Below are 16,534 nucleotides of genomic sequence, written 5' to 3'. Positions count from 1 at the left end.
GACCAGGATGGCCAACATGGTGAAACCTTGTCTCTACTAAAAATACAAAAATTAGCTGGGCATGGTGGCAGGTGCCTGTAGTCCCAGCTACTCTGGGAGGCTGAGGCAGGAGAATCACTTGAGCCTGGGAGGCAGAGGTTGCAGTGAGCTGAGATAGTGCCACTGCAATCCAGCCTGGGAGAAAGAGCTAGATCCTGTCTAAATAAATAAATAAATAAATAAATAAATAAAATGCAGTTGGTAACTTATCTCATGAAAAAAGAACAAACCTCTGCTGTTCCAGCACACCAGCACCTGCACGGTGGGTCCCTCCTCACAGGCCCTCCCGGTGGGTAAGGGCTATACTTTCAAGCTCCTCCACAGATAGTCTGGCCTGCTGACTATTCTACGTGGCTCCCAAGGCCAGGGTCTAGTTTCCATTGTTTACAATTATCCGTTTATTTCTACAAAGCCTGGATTTTGAGTCTTGAGATCAGCCAAATAAATCAATGGTATTTACTTTTCAGGAAGATACTAGCTTCTACAGTTGTCAAAGACATTTCCATGCTGTCTCTTTGTGTCTTCCAAAATAAAGCAGTGGGTCTTGGAAAAACCTATTAGAGTGTGATCTGGTTAGTGATTTTTCCACTGACTTAAATCCTGAAGGCAAGAAAATCAGATTCCCACAGAGGGGTTTAGCATTTCCTTCTCACACACCCTGGACCTTGGGGATTTTCTAGGCCAACTTCCTCACCTAAACCCAGGAGGAAACTGTACCGTGGAGGCCCCAGCTGATTTACTTGAGTCCCCCCAGCCTGGCTGGTGCCTTAGCTGGGACCAGAATGTAGGCCTCTTGGCTCTTGGTTCAGGCCACTTTAGACTCCACAAGGATAAAATGAGCAGTCAGCAGGAGGAGCCTAAGAGCTTGATATTCCCAGGCCCAACAAGGCCTGTGCCAAGCAGTAACTTTATGAGAGGGAAGTTATTCTGCCATCCCCACAGAGAGAGGACATGTCTTTATTAATTAAGCACATTTTTACAGTCAGCCAAAGAGTGAAGGAAAAATTAGTATTCTGTCATTTGGAAGTTTTGTAAAAGAACATCTTGTTCAGCCTATAAAACAATGCGTTAATCTTCTGTCCTATATAGGAAAGGCATATGTTATTTTTAAAAAATAAGTTAGGGTGTGAGAAGTTGACAAGTTTCCAACTCCACTTGGTAACACCTTGCAGGAAATCTGGCCTGGTCCAGGAGCCCCTCTAGGCTGCATGGTACTGGCATTAAGCATACAATTCATATATGCTGTCACTAAGCGGTGGTAGGGATCACAGCCCATGTGGTCCAAACATACAGTCACAGACCTTCCTTGTTCTCCTTTTTCCCCCTAAAACAATAGACAAAAGATTTCAGAGATCTTTTACCCTCCAAAGGGTTAAAAACCAGGGTTAAGAATGATAATTACATTTTTTTTTCAGAGATAGATAATATCATATACTTCAAAAATTAAAAATTGGCCAGGCGCAGTGGCTCATGCCTGTAATCCCAGAACTTTGGGAGGCTGAGGCGGGCAGATCACGAGGTCAGAAGATCGAGACCATCCTGGCTAACACAGTGAAACCCCGTCTCTACTAAAAAATACAAAAAATTAGCCGGGCGTGGTGGCTGGTGCCTGTAGTCCCAGCTACTGTGGAGGCTGACACAGGAGAATGGCGTGAACCCGGGAGGCGGAGCTTGCAGTGAGCCAAGATAGAGCTACTGCACTCCAGCCTGGGTGACAGAGCCAGACTCCGTCTCAAAAAAAAAAAAAAAAAGAAAAAGAAAAGGAAAATCACTGAAAAGTTTTCCTGTCACCCCTGCCCCAGACACTACTTTCTTTCCCAAGGGTGACAACATTTTTCAGTTTCCTGTGATCCTTCCAGAAAGGCTTTATGATTGTATATGAGCATCTATAGGCTCACCCTTTTTTCCTTTTTGCTTTTTTTACTCATATGGTGGCATACTACACACATCTTCTGCTCTTTGTTCTTTCACTTAACAATTATCTAGGAGAACTTCCCATGTTGATTTATCATGCGTTTCTTCCTTCTGTTATGGCTGTACTCTATTTCAGTGTTGGGAAGTGCCCTCATGCATTGAACAGTCCCCTTTTCATGGATATCGAGATTGTCTGCAGTCGTTTACTACAGAAACATAGCACCATGAATGATTCTACTCATGCCTATTTCGCACGTGTGATATACAAGTCGAAAAATTCCTAGAAGTAGAATTCTTAGGTCAAAGGGCTCGTGCATTTGTAATTTTGATAGACATCATCTGATTTTCCTACATAGAAGTTGTACTGATTTACACTCCCATAGGCAGTGTGGGAATCTGCCAGTTTCCTCTTGCTTTCTGGAATATATTGTGTTACTGAACTCCTGGGTCTCTGATCAGTGAACACAATGGCATCTCAGCATACTTTTAATTTGCATTTCTTTTTTTTTTTTTGAGATGGAGTCTCGCTCTGTTGCCTAGGCTCAAGTACAGTGGTGCGATCTCAGCTCACCGCAACCTCTGCCTCCCAGGTTCAAGCGATTCTCCTGCCTCAGCCTCCCGGGTAGCTGGGATTACCGGTGCCCACCACCATGCCCAACTAATTTTTGTATTTCTAGTAGAGACGGAGTTTCACCATGTTGGCCAGTCTTGTCTCGAACTCCTGACCTCAAGTGATCCACCTGCCTCAGCCTCCCAAAATGTTGGGATTACAGGTGTGAGCGACCATGCCTGGCTTAATTTGCATTTCTTATTATGCATAAGGGAGGACAGCTTTTCAGGTGTTTAAAAGTCATCTGTATTTCCTTCCCTGTGAATTGTCTGCTTCTTACCCTTTACCTGTTTCTTTGTCTTTTCTGTTAAGAGATAGTCTCATACTGCTGCCCAGGCTTAGTGCATTGGGATGATCATAGTTCACTGCAGCCTGGAACTCCTGGGCTTAAGTGAGCCTCCTGTCTCAGCCTCCTGAGTAGCTGGGATTACAGGTGTGAGCCACGGTGGGGGCCTGGTGATGATATGTGATGCCTTCTTTTGATTTTTTTTTCTTATCAATTTCTAGATGCTATCTATGTGTTAGGGAAATTAGCTGCTTGTGATATGAATTGCAAATAATTTTTCCCCCTTTGTTGTAGACTTTGCTTATGGTAGTGATTGCCATGCCAGAGTTTCTTTGAAGTCAAACTTAGCTGTTTTTTGTTACCACTTTTTGATTTTGTTGCATATTAGAAAGGCCTTTCCCATTCCAAGATACTTTTTTTTTTAAATTTACAATTTTAAGTTCCCGGATAAAGTACAGAATGTGTAGGTTTGTTACACGGGTATATGTGTGCCATGGTGGTTTGCTGCACCTATCAACCTGTCATCTAGGTTTTAAGCCTCACATGCAGTAACTATTTGTCCTAATGATTCTTCAAAAATTCTCTGAATACTGGCAGTTGGCTCAAGCTCACCAGATTCAGGAGTCCCGAGTGAGGCTCGGGGCAGGCCTGTACCTTTATTTTTAAATTTATTTAATTTATTTCATTTTTTAAAATGATAGGGTCTTGTTCTGTCACCAAGGCTGGAGTGCAGTGGCACGATCACAACTCACTGCAGTCTTGAACTCCTGGGCTCAAGCGAGCCTCCTGCTTCAGCTTCTCAAAGTATTGCGATTACAGGCGGGAGCCACTGTTCTTGGCCCTAGGCCTGTACGTTTCATCTTGTGGACTGAGGACATCAGCCACTATCACTCCCGGGTGCTGGGATGGGGTTTAATTTCCAGTGACTGGCCCAGAGCCTGCTCATGGGAAGATCTCAAGGGAGGCTGTTAAAAGAACAGCATGCAACTTGCCGGCCCACACACATTCACACAGATGGGGGTGGGGGTTTGAGGAGGTGGGGGGTGTTGTGTGGATCAGCTTCAGGCACAGGTGTCTGGTTTCCTATGGGATGTGACCACATAACAGTAAGGCAAGAAGATGACTGCATTTCTCTTCTCGGAATCACTTCTTCCTAATTGTTGCTTCCCACCATTGGCATTGGTGAAAGGCTGGGCCACAGGAGGCTGGATGAACTTTGCGTTAGTCAGGTAAGCAGGATGTCTGTGCAGGTGGAAAGTAGACAGTGAAGGTGTGCTCATCTGAGTGGGGCGGGGCATAGGTCAGGAACCTCTCTGGCCTGCCCTGGCCTTTGCCCCTTTGTTTGGCCCTGTGGCTACAAAGCTCCCCTACCAGGAGCAGCCCCCACTGGCGGCTCTGGCCCTGGGGACCTATGAATGTTTGGTGGGGGCAGGGTGTGGAGAGGCCAAGTCCACACTGTATCTAACCCTAGTCCATCTCAGGATTCGGCTTCCCCCAGCCCCTTCTCCTTACGGTCTCAGCTTGGGCCCTCAGGGCAGCAGGAAGATGCGCTCTCCTCACCCCCCAGTCCCCCTGCCTTTCTGTGCCTTCTGTCATGGGCAGAACTTCCCATGCCACAGCTTCGCCTAGTCCAGCCACAGGAGAAAAGAAAACGAGGGCAAATCACCACGACTTGGGGGGAGGGAGGCACCTGAGCCCCCACTCTGCCCGGACAAGGCATCCTGTGCATCTCCCATGGCTTATCACATCTGCCTGGGACTCAGTGAAAGGGCCAGAGGGCCGAAGGTGACACCGGAGTCTCCAGCACGACCTTCGAGGGCCTCCAGGGCATTTCTCGCGCTGTAGTGGGGGAAGACTGGCTCCCCTGGGGATGTATGTGAGTGTCTAGAAGTGTGTGCTCCCCAGGGCCCCGCGGAGGTCAGGGTTCTCTCCATTTAGGACAGCAAGGAGAGAAAGGCCTGGAGTGAGGCCCTGGGGCTGGGGACTAAAGCAGCACAGAGTATCAGAAACGGGGTGCTGGGATGGTTACCGGGGACCGCCAGGGAAGACTTGGGAGTCCAGCATGCGCCTAGGGGAGCTGCGGTGGGGAGGCAGCAGGGGGCCTCCCCTGCCGGATGGGGCTTTCAGAGATCCCCGAGAGTTAGTTCTTCGCTCGAGGGTTCTTCGCTCTAGGGTCCCCCATTACAGCTGCGCGGGGCTGAGCAAGCAGGGCGCGGCGCGGCGCGGCGGCCGGGGCAAGGTGCGGAGCCTTGCGTTCACCGCCTCTACCAGCGGAGCCTCGCGTTCACCGGCTCTACCTGCGGGACCAGACCCCTGCAGCTCCCCAGCCAGCACGGCAGGGGCACGCCCGGGAATCTGTGTGCTCCCCAGGGCCCGGGGCGTTCGGGGCGCGGCGCCTTCCAGCGCCTGGGTTCCAGCCCCGATCCCGGAGACCCGCCCGGCGGGACCCGGGTCCCGAGTGCACCCTCCTGCCCTGCCGACTGTCCCAGCGCTAGGGCCAGGGGGCGCAGGGCCTCGCGCACGCCCGGCACGGACGCATCTTTGTCTTCCCTCTCCTCACGGCGCGCGATCTAACCGGGAATCGTTTTCCGGCCCCAGTGTGCCCGGCGGGGGTGAGGCGGAAGCGGCCGGGGCGGGGGCGCAGGCCCGGCAGCCGCAGGCCGGTGCGGGATGCGCCCCGCAGCCGCGCCGCGTGCGCCCGGCAGAGGCGGCCCTGCGTGCCGTACGCTGCGTCCGGGGCGCGCCCGCCGCTATTCGGGAAGCTATTCAGCTTCCCGGGCTCATTAGCAGTCGCGGTGTGCGGCTCGGCGCGGGCTCACAAAGAGCTCGGCCTCGCGGACTGAGCCGGCGGCGGGGCGGGGACGGCGGCGTACCGGGGCAGCCTAGCGCCCTGGCCAGGTAAGCTGGGGAACCTGGGCTGCCTGACTTGCCGGCGGCGGCAGCCTGGGGCCGCCTGGGGCGCCGCGAGGACCCGGACGCGTGGGGGGCGGCGCGGAGGTTGCGGCCCGAGCGCTCCCGAGCGCTGCCCTCCCGACTCAGCGTGGCTGCGGGGCGGCCGCCGCTGGGATATGGGGGTACAGCCCGGCGGCCCCACTCCTCTCTGACCGGCTTCTTCCCCCTCCCACGACGGGTGGGCGGGCGGGGCGGGGACCAGGCGGCGGCTCTCGCATCCCGCGCGGGGGGCACCGCGGCAAGGGGCCACCCGGCGCGGGCAAGAGGCTCTGTGTGGCGGGGCTGTCCGCTCGACTCCTGCCGGGCTGGCCGGGCCGCTTGGCACCGGCATCAAGTCCTCGTGCCGGGCGGCAACTACTGAGTTTGGGGTCGCCTCTGGGTTCGCTGCCCCCGGAGAACCCAAGCCCAGATCTTCGCCCCCTTCCCTTTCCCTTTATAATAAGGCCCAGAGGGAAAAACTTATCAATTCAAAACCCCACACCCCGTTGTCCCTGGGCTGCAGGTGCCCGGTTGGGGGCACGGCGCGGAGCTGCCCCTCGGCCTGGCCCCTTCCCCATGGCAGGCACTGCCTGGCAAGGCTGCTGGCAGTAGATCTGGCTGCAGATGGTGAAGGAGAACATCGAGGCCCCCGGTCCCCAAGCAGGGCGCCATGGGCCGGGCAGCGGGCCTCGGTGTGCCCAGGCGGGGAGGCGGCGAACTTCCTTCCCTGACGCCTGCCGAGGACCCCCGTGGAGAGCAGAGCCTTAGAGGGGCCTGCTAGTCTTAACTTCGTATTTACTGGCAGAAGGAAGGCTTAATTTTTCAATCTATTCAGATACGACCTGGCAGGCACCAGACATAAATCTGTGGTTGAGTGCAGTCAGCTCCTAAATGGGCATGTGGAGGGTGAGGCACCCCGAACTCGGCATCTTGCGTCTGGCACTGTTTTTGGGCTAAACTGCCTCTGGCCTCTTCAACCTCCTGTGCTTCTTTCTGTTTTTGTTTGTTTTGTGTGTGTGTGTGTGTGTGTGTGTGTGTGTGTGTGTGTGTGTGTGTTTTCCTTGCTCTTTGAGAAAGGACAGTGATTTTAGAAATAATGACCTGAGAGCTTTGCAGGTTGAAGTGGGACAAGTTTTCCTAAGGTGCAGGTTGGCAGGTGCCAGGAGCCTGCAGGCGGCTTTTTCTCAGGCCTCTGGGTCAGGGTCCCTCCAGTGAGGTGAGGCAGGGGTTTCTCCTGTGTGTGGCCGCTACGCAGGGGACAGGTTCTGGGTTTCTCAGTCCGGGGCGTCCAGGATGCCCTGCCCTCTGCGCTGATTCCTGGGTGACCGTGGGGGCTGCTTCCCCCTGAAGCCTGGGCTGGAGAGGGTCTCCTGAGCTTAGGATCTGCCGGGCAGGAGGGCCAGGGTGACACGGACCTGGAACGCTGGGGCTCCGGGCAATGTCCAGGGCGTGAGTGGATAAAGCTGGAGCTTGCAGCTGTGTGCCGGCAGCCCTCCCTTGGTGGGCTCTAGCAGCACTGTCAGGGGGACCCTTGGAGTGGGCTCCATGGCTGGGCTGAGACTGGGTGATGGCATTAGCGATGGGGCACCTAGTCTTCCCTCTCATTTGTTAGGAAGTGCGGTCTGTGCCCCTCCCTACTGTCGGTCTCCTGGGCTCCTGGGATGGGAGAAGCTGCAGGCTGAGTCCCACGGGGTGGGAGTGTGTGTGAGCAGGAGAGTTGGGTGGGCGCTGGAAAGAGGTGAAACTGGTGACCGTCAGCTCCTCATTCTCTTCCACCTTGCATGTTTTCTCTGACACCCCAGACCCAAGTTGTGGCCTGCTAGTTAACTTGTTTACATAACCTTTTTAAGTAGTTCTAACCTTTTTTTTTTTTCCAACAAAATGTTAGTTTTACAGGCATAATTGGTGGGGATGGATTGTGAAATGGAGGTGCATAAATACCTAGTTTGCCAACTGAGCTTAGAAATACTGGATAAAAATAAGAGATAATTGTAAAAGACACTGATCACACCCCTGGAAGCTGAGAGGGGTGATAAGACACCTTGATTTTTCCTAGACAAAACTGAGGAAGTCAGAGGAAAAACAGTTGATGGTGAGGTTGGCATCAGCCTGGGCTTTGTTTGGATTGGGCGGCAGTGGCTGCGGTGAGGGCTGTTGGAGTGGGGAGAGTGGGGGCTGAGCCTGGCTTCAGAGAGCCCCTCCAGGCCTCAGCTCCTCTCCAGCGCTTCTGGATGTCCTCTGCCACGCATACCTGTCCCAGTGACTCAACAGGTGTGGGTCTCAGGTGACACCATGGTCTGAAGTCTTGGAGAAACCTTTACTGTCCAGGGGAAGAGAGGACTGGCGGTCGGTGGGGATCGAGACCCAGCACACATCACTGGATGGCCTGAATGTCTTCGGCAGAGATCACATGCCCTGCCTTGCAGCCTGGTCCTTAGAGAACGGGGAGAGTGGAGAGAGCTCTGGGCCTGGGTGGCGGGCGGTCCTGGCTGTACCACTCACAGGCTGTGTGCCCTCCCCGCACAGTCTCAGTTCCTCACCCTTGCCAGGTGGCTGTGAAGACTGGGAACGTGGAGGCACAGGTGGGGTGTAAGGTAGCCACTGACCACCAGGCAGGCCTCCCCGATGTAGGTCAAGTTTGAGAGGGTTGCTCACCAGGAGGCAGCCTGTGTGCCCGGCGGGGGCTGGGGGTGAAGTTTGAGAGGGTTGCTCACCAGGAGGCAGCTTGTGTGCCCGGCGGGGGCTGGAGGTGCTTATTGTTCCCTTGGAGGGTGGTTGGGCTGAGCGCCCACAGGGAGACTTCTCTGGCTCCTTCCTTTCCCAGAGTTCCTCCCCACCCCCCTGCCGCCCACCGCCTGGGTTGGGTCCAGCTCGTGTCTCAGAGCAGCCTGCTGGCACAGGCTGAGTCAGCTGTCGTGGGCACCGTCTTTTCTCGCCTCTCCTGAAGCCAATCTTCCCCTCTCTCCCTGTCCAGACACACAAGGGAGCCCCGGGAGGTAGGTGACCTCAAGATCATGCAGCCGGGCTCTCTGCCAGTATGTGGAACCCTATGTACTGGTGGGGTGCCATTGCTGTGTGCATTATGATTTCTGTGCCGGCTGTGAGGTTTCCCAGGTTGGGCTGTGGGGTACCCCTGAGTCTGCAAGTTGGCCCAGGCCAGGTGTGTCACCATTGCCCAGGCCTTCAGTGGCTTTCCAGTGCTCCCTCCACATCCACGTTACTTGGCTGGATTTTCTCAAGTTCCCCCACTTGCTCCCAAGAATGGCCCCTCCAGGCTGCCCTGGCTCCAGGCAGACAGGCTCACTGCCCAGATCTGCCCTGGGTTGTCCCCACCCCATCCCCACCTGTCATCTTGGCCCATGTCCATCCCGGAGATCCCAACTGAATGTGGGCTCTTTCCCTCTTATCCCTTGGTCCTCAGATTTGCCAGGCCACTCTTGCCTCTGGCCTTTGCACATGCTATTCCCACCCCCTTGGCATGAGCCACCCCCAGATGCCACCTGGCCGGCCCCTCACTTACTGCCCGCTCCCTGACAGCCCTACATAAATTAGTGTTACTTCCCCTTCTCTTGTTAACCTTGCTTTGTGTTTCTCTTCAGTACTCAACATTCGGTGTGTTATTTATATACTTGTTTGTTTATTGTCAGTCTCTTACCACTCAAATGTAAAGGACTTTGTTCACCTCTGGATCCCCAGTAGCTAGAAAAGTGCCTGGCACATGGTAGAGCCTTAGCGCTATCGTTGGATGAGCGAGTGAGTGAGACATGGGAGCGTTAGTCTCCCTTGCAGCACATGTCCAGCTCCCTGCGCCTCCTTTCCCCGAGTCCCAGAGCTGGAACCTAGCTGTGTTCACATTTGGATCCTCCTGGCTTGTAGCACAGACCCTCACTCAGTGGGCAGTCAGGACAGAGCTGCAGAGTTGTACAGTGCAATGTCAGTTTCACATAGGCCAGAGGAGAATGTGTTTGGGAAGGTAACCAGCCCAAAGAGTGAGCTTTCTGATTCTGCACTAAGATTTCTTTTTGGATTTTCAGTTGTTTGGGTTCTTTGCACCCAGGCGGTCCCTGCTGCCAGTCAGCTCTGTGTCTCCCTGCAGTCACCTCAGATGTGGATACACTTTGGAAGGAGGCACCCCCACGCCCAGATTCCCTTCCCACTCCATCTGGATCTTTCCAAACTTGTCTTGTGTGTAATGTCAGACTCTGTCCCAGGGCTCCCAGCCACTCTGCTTTACCTTCCAGAAGCCTCCGCCTGCCTGACTCTCTCTTGCCTGTGTCCTGGCCTGGTTGGAGGAGATGCTTTAGTTTTATGAGAAAGGGACTTGGAGGTTGGAAAAGAGGATGGGATTTGGAGTAACAAGAGCTCAGTTCCAGCCTGGTCCTGCCACTAATCCCTGGGGCCCAGGGCCAGTCACCTGGCTTGAGAGTCTTTCTTAGCATCTGCAATACACGCACGAGGCCTCTTGCCAGTACTTGTTTTGAGGCACAAATGAGATGTGATCTTCAACTGATGCAAGATATTTTATGACAGCAAGTCATTTGGTGTGGCCACGTAGCCTCGGGCCTGTGCGGCTTCTCTTACTGTCCTGAGAGTTTTAAGGGTCAGGTTTGTGAGTTACAGCTACTGCCTAGTGAGAGAATGCAGAGGAGGCACGTCATAAACTCTAAGGGGCTGTTTTAATATAAGGTGCTATGTCTGTTGTTTTGTGTTTCAAGGATCAAAATTAAGAGAAAAAAATATGTGGTTGAACTTCCTGCATTGAGTGACTGAAAATATTTTCATCTCTAGTTTTCTGGAAATGGAAACACTCCAACATTTGAAGATGGTTTTGATGGCGAAACCACTGGAATGAAACGCACATCATCGGGCAATTCTGTGTGTTGAGTTCCATCCCTCTTTGTTTGTCATTTTAAATAATTTCCCGACAAATCTGGAAGGCGCGTCTTGTCTTAACTTCGCAACAAGGAGGCTGGGGACAGGTAGCTGAGCTGTGGGTTGCCTAAGAGCACTCTGCTGTGACGGGGTAGTGCTGGCCTTTGAGCCTGAGCTGGAGAGAGTGTGAGGTCCGTGTTTTCTCCCTGTCTCCTGCTGGGGCCCATTTTGTATCAGATTTGTTTTTCATGGGGTGGGCATGACTAGGACTCATGACCACTGGTGGACATGTACAGGGGCTAATTTTTAACATGTGCTGAGAGACTGATGGCTGGCATCGGAGAGTCATGGAAATGCCACAGATGACGTGGGCCCTTCACAGGGATGGGGAGATGGTCTGGGAGCTTGCCCTCCAGGAAGGTGGCTGACATGGTTGATGGGACATGAAGGTGTTTTCCGTTTTGCACTTGAAGCCAACATGGATTCTTAGCACTTCTTATCCCTAGATTCAACTGTGCAGAGAGACGCTTGGTTCTGAAACTCTCAGGCAAGGACAGTTCTGAGGAAACTCTCATTAGTAAATAGTGAGTCGGAGAACACTATTGACATTTGGCATTTTCAATTGAGATATATATGTACTGTCATGCGTCACATGACGGTGTTTTGGTTAATGATACCATAGGTGACAGAGGTCCCGTAAGATTATTATGGAGCTGAAAAATTCCCGTTGCTTAGTGACATTGTCGTAAAGTTGTAGTGCAGTTATTTTATTTTTAAAAAAAATTTAATGTAGCCTAAGTGTACAATATTTATGAAGTCTACGCTAGTGTACAGATGGACTCACCCAGAGAAATTTCCAGTCTTGCAAGCTCCATTCATGGTTAGTGCCCTAGATGGGGTACTGTGTTTTTTATATATATATATATATATATATATATATATATTTTTTTTTTTTTTGAGATGGAGTCTCGCCCTGTCACCCAGGCTGGAGTGCAGTGGCGCAGTCTCAGCTCACTGCAAGCTCTGCCTCATGGGTTCATACCATTCTCCTGCCTCAGCCTACCGAGTAGCTGGGACTACAGGCACCTGCCACCACGCCCGGCTAATTTTTTTGTATTTTTAATAGAGACGGGGTTTCACCGTGTTAGCCAAGATGGTCTTGACCTCCTGACTTCGTGATCCGCCCGCCTCGGCCTCCCAAAGTGCTGGGATTACAGGCGTGAGCCACCACGCCTGGCCCATGTTTTATCTTTTATACCATATTTTTACTGTGCCTTTTCTATGTTTAGATACATACTTGTGTTACAGTTGCCCACAGTATTCAGCGTGGTAACATGCTGCCCAGGTGTGTAGCCTGGGAGCAATGGCCTGTAACCTATAGCCAAGGTGTGGAGTAGATTTGTATAAAGTATGCTCTATGATGTTTGCACAATGATGAAATTGCCTAATGACAAATTTCTCAGAACACATCCCTGTCATTAAGCGATGCATAACTGTGTGTATATGTGTGTGTGTGTGTATGTGTACGTATATATGTGTGTATGTATGTGTATATATATATACAATTTTTTTTACTTGGTTGGTTTTACATTCCTGGAATTGACTCTCCAACTGGGCAGCTGTAAATATGAATTCCTCCGAACTGTTGTATGGATTGTTAATTTAGTAAAGTACATTTTATGGTTTCCCACAGTTGGTTTAATTATCAACTGTCTTGGAAAAATCCATTGTTGCAAAAACAGGAAAACCGCTAATTGAGTGAACGCGTGCATTTAGGGATGATGGATTTCTCAGGTCTCTCTGGAAGCAAGTGTGTGCCTTGTGCAAATAAAACATAGTTTCTGTTTCTCAGTCTTTTGGTGTAATAAGTGAGCCATGTGCTCTAGCATCTGTCGGGATTATCAGGAGCTGGTGGCAGCTGTCACGGGTGTGGTGCAGTGGTGCCAGGCATGTGTTAGGAACTGGAAGCTCTGGGAAGCCAGGCTCTGCCTCCACACGTGAGCCAGCTGTAGAGCGTCACTGCTCAGAGTTTGTCTTGACTCATCCCAAGAAGGGCATGTGGAGATCTGTGTCCCATTCCTCACCAGCCACTGAGTTACTGTGGATAGAGGAGTTGAGATGTGTGCAAGTGTTCTGCAATAGTAAAGCACTCAGTCAGTGCAGTCTCCAGGGTTAGGGTGTGTGTGTGTTTTACCAACCTGCCTGCTGGGTTTCAGACACCTGGCCCTACCTCCAGCCTCTAACTGATTCTGGCTAGTACGCGTGAAAGCTGTCAGCTGAGTGATGAATAGGCCGATTTTGGCCACAGGTCCCTGCACTTCCCACCTGGCCTGACTGCTAGATTCTGAGCCCCTGAGGCAGGACTGAGTGGGTCACATTGATGGCTGATTGTCTTGGGAATGGCATTGGGTGAAGTCGAGGTTTTTCCTGACCCACAGCTCCTACTAGAAGTGCCTTTCTTTTGTGCATGTATTGTGAAGATTCTGCCTGTGAACTTTCTCTACCCTTTGAGTCCTAAGGTTCAGGCACCTGGAGAGGAGCATGTCATCGTTTTGCAGGTTGGATGTGCGGTTGGGGAAGACGTCTTTGTGCTGTCTTGGGTTGGAAGCTTTGAGAGCAGAAGCCCCTCCAGACCAAGAACTCCTGATTGTGTCTTTCCCTTGGGCTTTTGCAGATTTCAGCTTCTAAATTAATTGCATTTTATTAAGTAATGGTTTTCTTCTTGATCACAGGCGTGCCTGTGCTTAATCAGCACTGAGGACTGGTGCTGCTTCAGTTGATTTGATACACCCAGGGGCAGCCTCACCTCCAACTTATCTTGACTTCGTCTGGGGAGCTACCGTGGGGGACCCCTGGACTGGCAGCATTCCCACCCCTCACTTTGGCAACTCTGGCCTAACTCCGTATGTGTTACTCCTTTTATCCATCACATAGGCTGGTTTATCTAATAGTGGAAACAAAGGGGTATGGGACACTAACGTGGTAGGTCTCACCTTGCCCGTCATTCACCTCTCAGTCCTTTGACACTCAGGGACTCTGCAGTGGTAGAACCAGGGGCAGGTACCCTTCACTTTTCTTACTCCTGAGTCCCTTTGCCTGGAGCTCTGTCCATCCATCCACCCATCTACTCAGTAGGTATTTTCTGAGCAGCTACTATATTCCAGCTTTCTTGTTCCCAGTTTAGAGCTGGGTGGGATCAGGAGGGAGGGCATGGAGGGGGCTGCTGGAGAATGTGCAATGGCATCAGAGCCCCATTCTGGCTCTGGGTCCAAGGCCCTCCTAGAGAGGCACAGTCTGGCAGATGTGAGAGCCCCATGGTAGGTTGGGGTGAATCATGGACCCCATCCTATAAGAGTGGGTGGGTTTACCCCTTCAGAGCCCAGGCCAGAAGAGCCTTCCAGGCAGAAGGGCCAGCCTGGAGTGGGGCACCCTGGGCACAGGGAGGACTATGTGGTTTGTGTAGGTCAGAGCTGGAGATGGGGGTTGGAGGGCAGTTGCTGACGATTAGGAGCTTGGTGGCCCTAGAGAGTCCTTGCTGTGGGTTGGGAGCGAAGCAGATGGGCCAACAACAACACATAGTTTTTTACCAAGCGAACTCTAGGAGAGTGATTTCTGCAGCTGGCTTCCCTAGCGGACAGGTCAGAGCGTGGGAGAAGGACGCCGTCAGGGGCATGTTCAGGGGTGCATCTAGAGGCGAGGGGAGGGTGTGGGGAGGTGCTGGTGGAAGATGCACTGGACGGGGTGGGGAGGGGCTCAGTGAGGACGCAGGAGGGTGGCGGGGGCAGGTGTCTGGCCAAGGCAGCTCCTGCGTCATTGGGGGGCTCCAGAGCCCGCTCCCTACTGTGTTCTGTAGGAGGCGGCTGCTGCTGCCAAGTCCCAGCCTTGCTAGTGAGGACGTTTAATTTTACCCTTTAGAGATTTACAGGATTTCTAGATTAACTTGCCCCTGTTTTTCTACAAGAACGACAAAATCCATGACAAACCGTTCATCATGTTATTAACTTGCTCATCCAGCCTTAACCTGTGCAGCTCCGCCAACTTACCCTGGGCACAGAGGGAGGCCTGGGTCCCACAGGCAGCTCCAGTGTGCAGGGGTGCGGGTGACAGCGCAGGTGTGGCCTCCCTGCTGCTGGCCCCCAGTGGCTGGCCTCAGCCTGGCTGGGCATGCAGGCTGTCCTTACGGGGCTCCCAGTAGCTTTCTGGTCCTGCGTCAGGAGAGAGGACTGCAGAGGGCTTGGGAAAGGGAGCGGGAGCGGCAGCGCTGCAGGATGATGGGCTCCAGAGGCCTCTGCAGCAGGGGTAGTCTGGGGAGACATTTGAGTGCCTCCTGTCCATGACCTCGATCTGCCAGGGCGCCTGCAGCTTGGGCCCTTTTCCCCTTTCAGGTGGAGGGAGCTGTTCATCCTCTGGGGGCTACTGGGCCAGAAATATCTCTCACCTGATAATGTCAAGCATCAGAGGTTCCTGTTTCATGGGTAAGTTGCTGTATGTTTTGGGGCTGCAGTCAGTCTGTTTTTCTCACTGGCATGGCATGGGGGTGGGGGACAGTATTCCCTCCCATGAGGACCATGTCCACCTCATTATCCCTGTCTGCTGGGACTGCGCTGGATGCTGGCTGAGGCTGCCTTTGTTACTTTCATGCGCCATAACTGGAAAGGCCTGCTACTTGTTAGGATCCTTAGAATTCTGATTTGAAGGCTGGGCATGGTGGTTCATGCGGTAATCCCAGCACTTTGGGAAGCTGAGGAGGGAGGCTCGCTTAAGCCCAGGAGTTTGAGACCAGCCTGGGTAACGTAAGGAGACCCCACCTCTACAAAAAATAGAAAATTGAGTCGGATGTGGTGGCTCATGCGTGTGGTCCTAGCTACTCGGAAGGCTGAGGTGGGAGGATTGCTTAAGCCCAGGAAGTTGAGGCTGCAGTGAGCTGTGACTGCGCCACTCTACTCCAACCTGGGTGACAGTGAGAACCTGTCTCAAAAAAATATCTGATTTGAAGGAGAGGGAGCTCTATTTGATGCGGGGGTTGAGGGTGGAGAGCACCTCTGTGAGTAGACCTTTCTGTCATCTTGCTGGTTTCAATCAGATATCTAATATTATATCAGTAGTTCACGTCAACTGATATCCCAAACCCACTCTCCTCCCCTCCCCTCCCCTCCCCTCCCCTCCCCTCCCCTCCCCTCCCCTGCCCTTCCCTCCCCTCCCCTCCCCTCCCCTCCCCTCTTTCTTCTCTTCTCTTTTGAGACGGAGTCTCATTCTGTCACCCAGACTGGAGTGCAGTGGCGCGATCTCAGCTCACTGCAAGCTCCGCCTCCCGGGTTCACGCCATTCTCCTGCCTCAGCCTCCCCAGCAGCTGGGACTACAGGCACCCACCACCACCCCCGGCTAATTTTTTGTATTTTTAGTAGAGACAGGGTTTCACTGTGTTAGCCAGGATGGTCTCGATCTCCTGACCTCATGATCCACCCACCTTGGCCTCCCAAAGTGCTGGGATTACAGGCGTGAGCCACCGTGCCTGGCCTCTTTCTTTATTGTGATGTAGAGAAACCAAACTCTGGTGTATTTAATCCGTTGTGTTTCACAGCAGGGATCACTGCCTGGCTCACCTCTCATAGTGTGGGGGCAGTGCCTGATTCTGGAAGTGGGCTATCATTGTGCTGACTGGGTCAGTAGTGGCTGCTCCCAAAAAGTCCCATAAAACCCACCTGTATTTGTAGAAATCCAAATAGAGTTTACTTCCCAGTGGCCACCCTTTTAAGTACAATTAGATTTAGTTTCAAGGAAGTAACTGGAGTTATAATAGATTAATTTGGGACTAATCCCAAATTGATTTTTGTCCCACCCATCCAGTCCCTGACAGTGGTCCCCAAACTGTCAGTCATGT

The 16,534-nt window shown here is 52.6% G+C and overlaps 1 protein-coding gene across 1 annotated transcript in view; it reads left to right on the top strand.

Moving 5' to 3' along the window:
• Nucleotides 1-5,704: 5,704 nt before the first annotated feature.
• APBA2 (amyloid beta precursor protein binding family A member 2) overlaps nucleotides 5,705-16,534 on the top strand; it is a 227,279-nt gene continuing 216,449 nt past the window's right edge. Inside the window, exon 1 of the mRNA XM_054450953.2 lies at nucleotides 5,705-5,747. The gene's annotated coding sequence lies outside the window, so the exon portion shown is untranslated. The remainder of the gene's footprint in view (nucleotides 5,748-16,534) is intronic.

The sequence above is a fragment of the Pongo pygmaeus genome, chromosome 16, assembly GCF_028885625.2.
Source record: "Pongo pygmaeus isolate AG05252 chromosome 16, NHGRI_mPonPyg2-v2.0_pri, whole genome shotgun sequence".
Classification (NCBI taxonomy): domain Eukaryota; kingdom Metazoa; phylum Chordata; class Mammalia; order Primates; family Hominidae; genus Pongo; species Pongo pygmaeus.
Note: the sequence above shows the minus strand (reverse complement) of the source record. Positions and strands in the feature narration are given on the sequence as shown.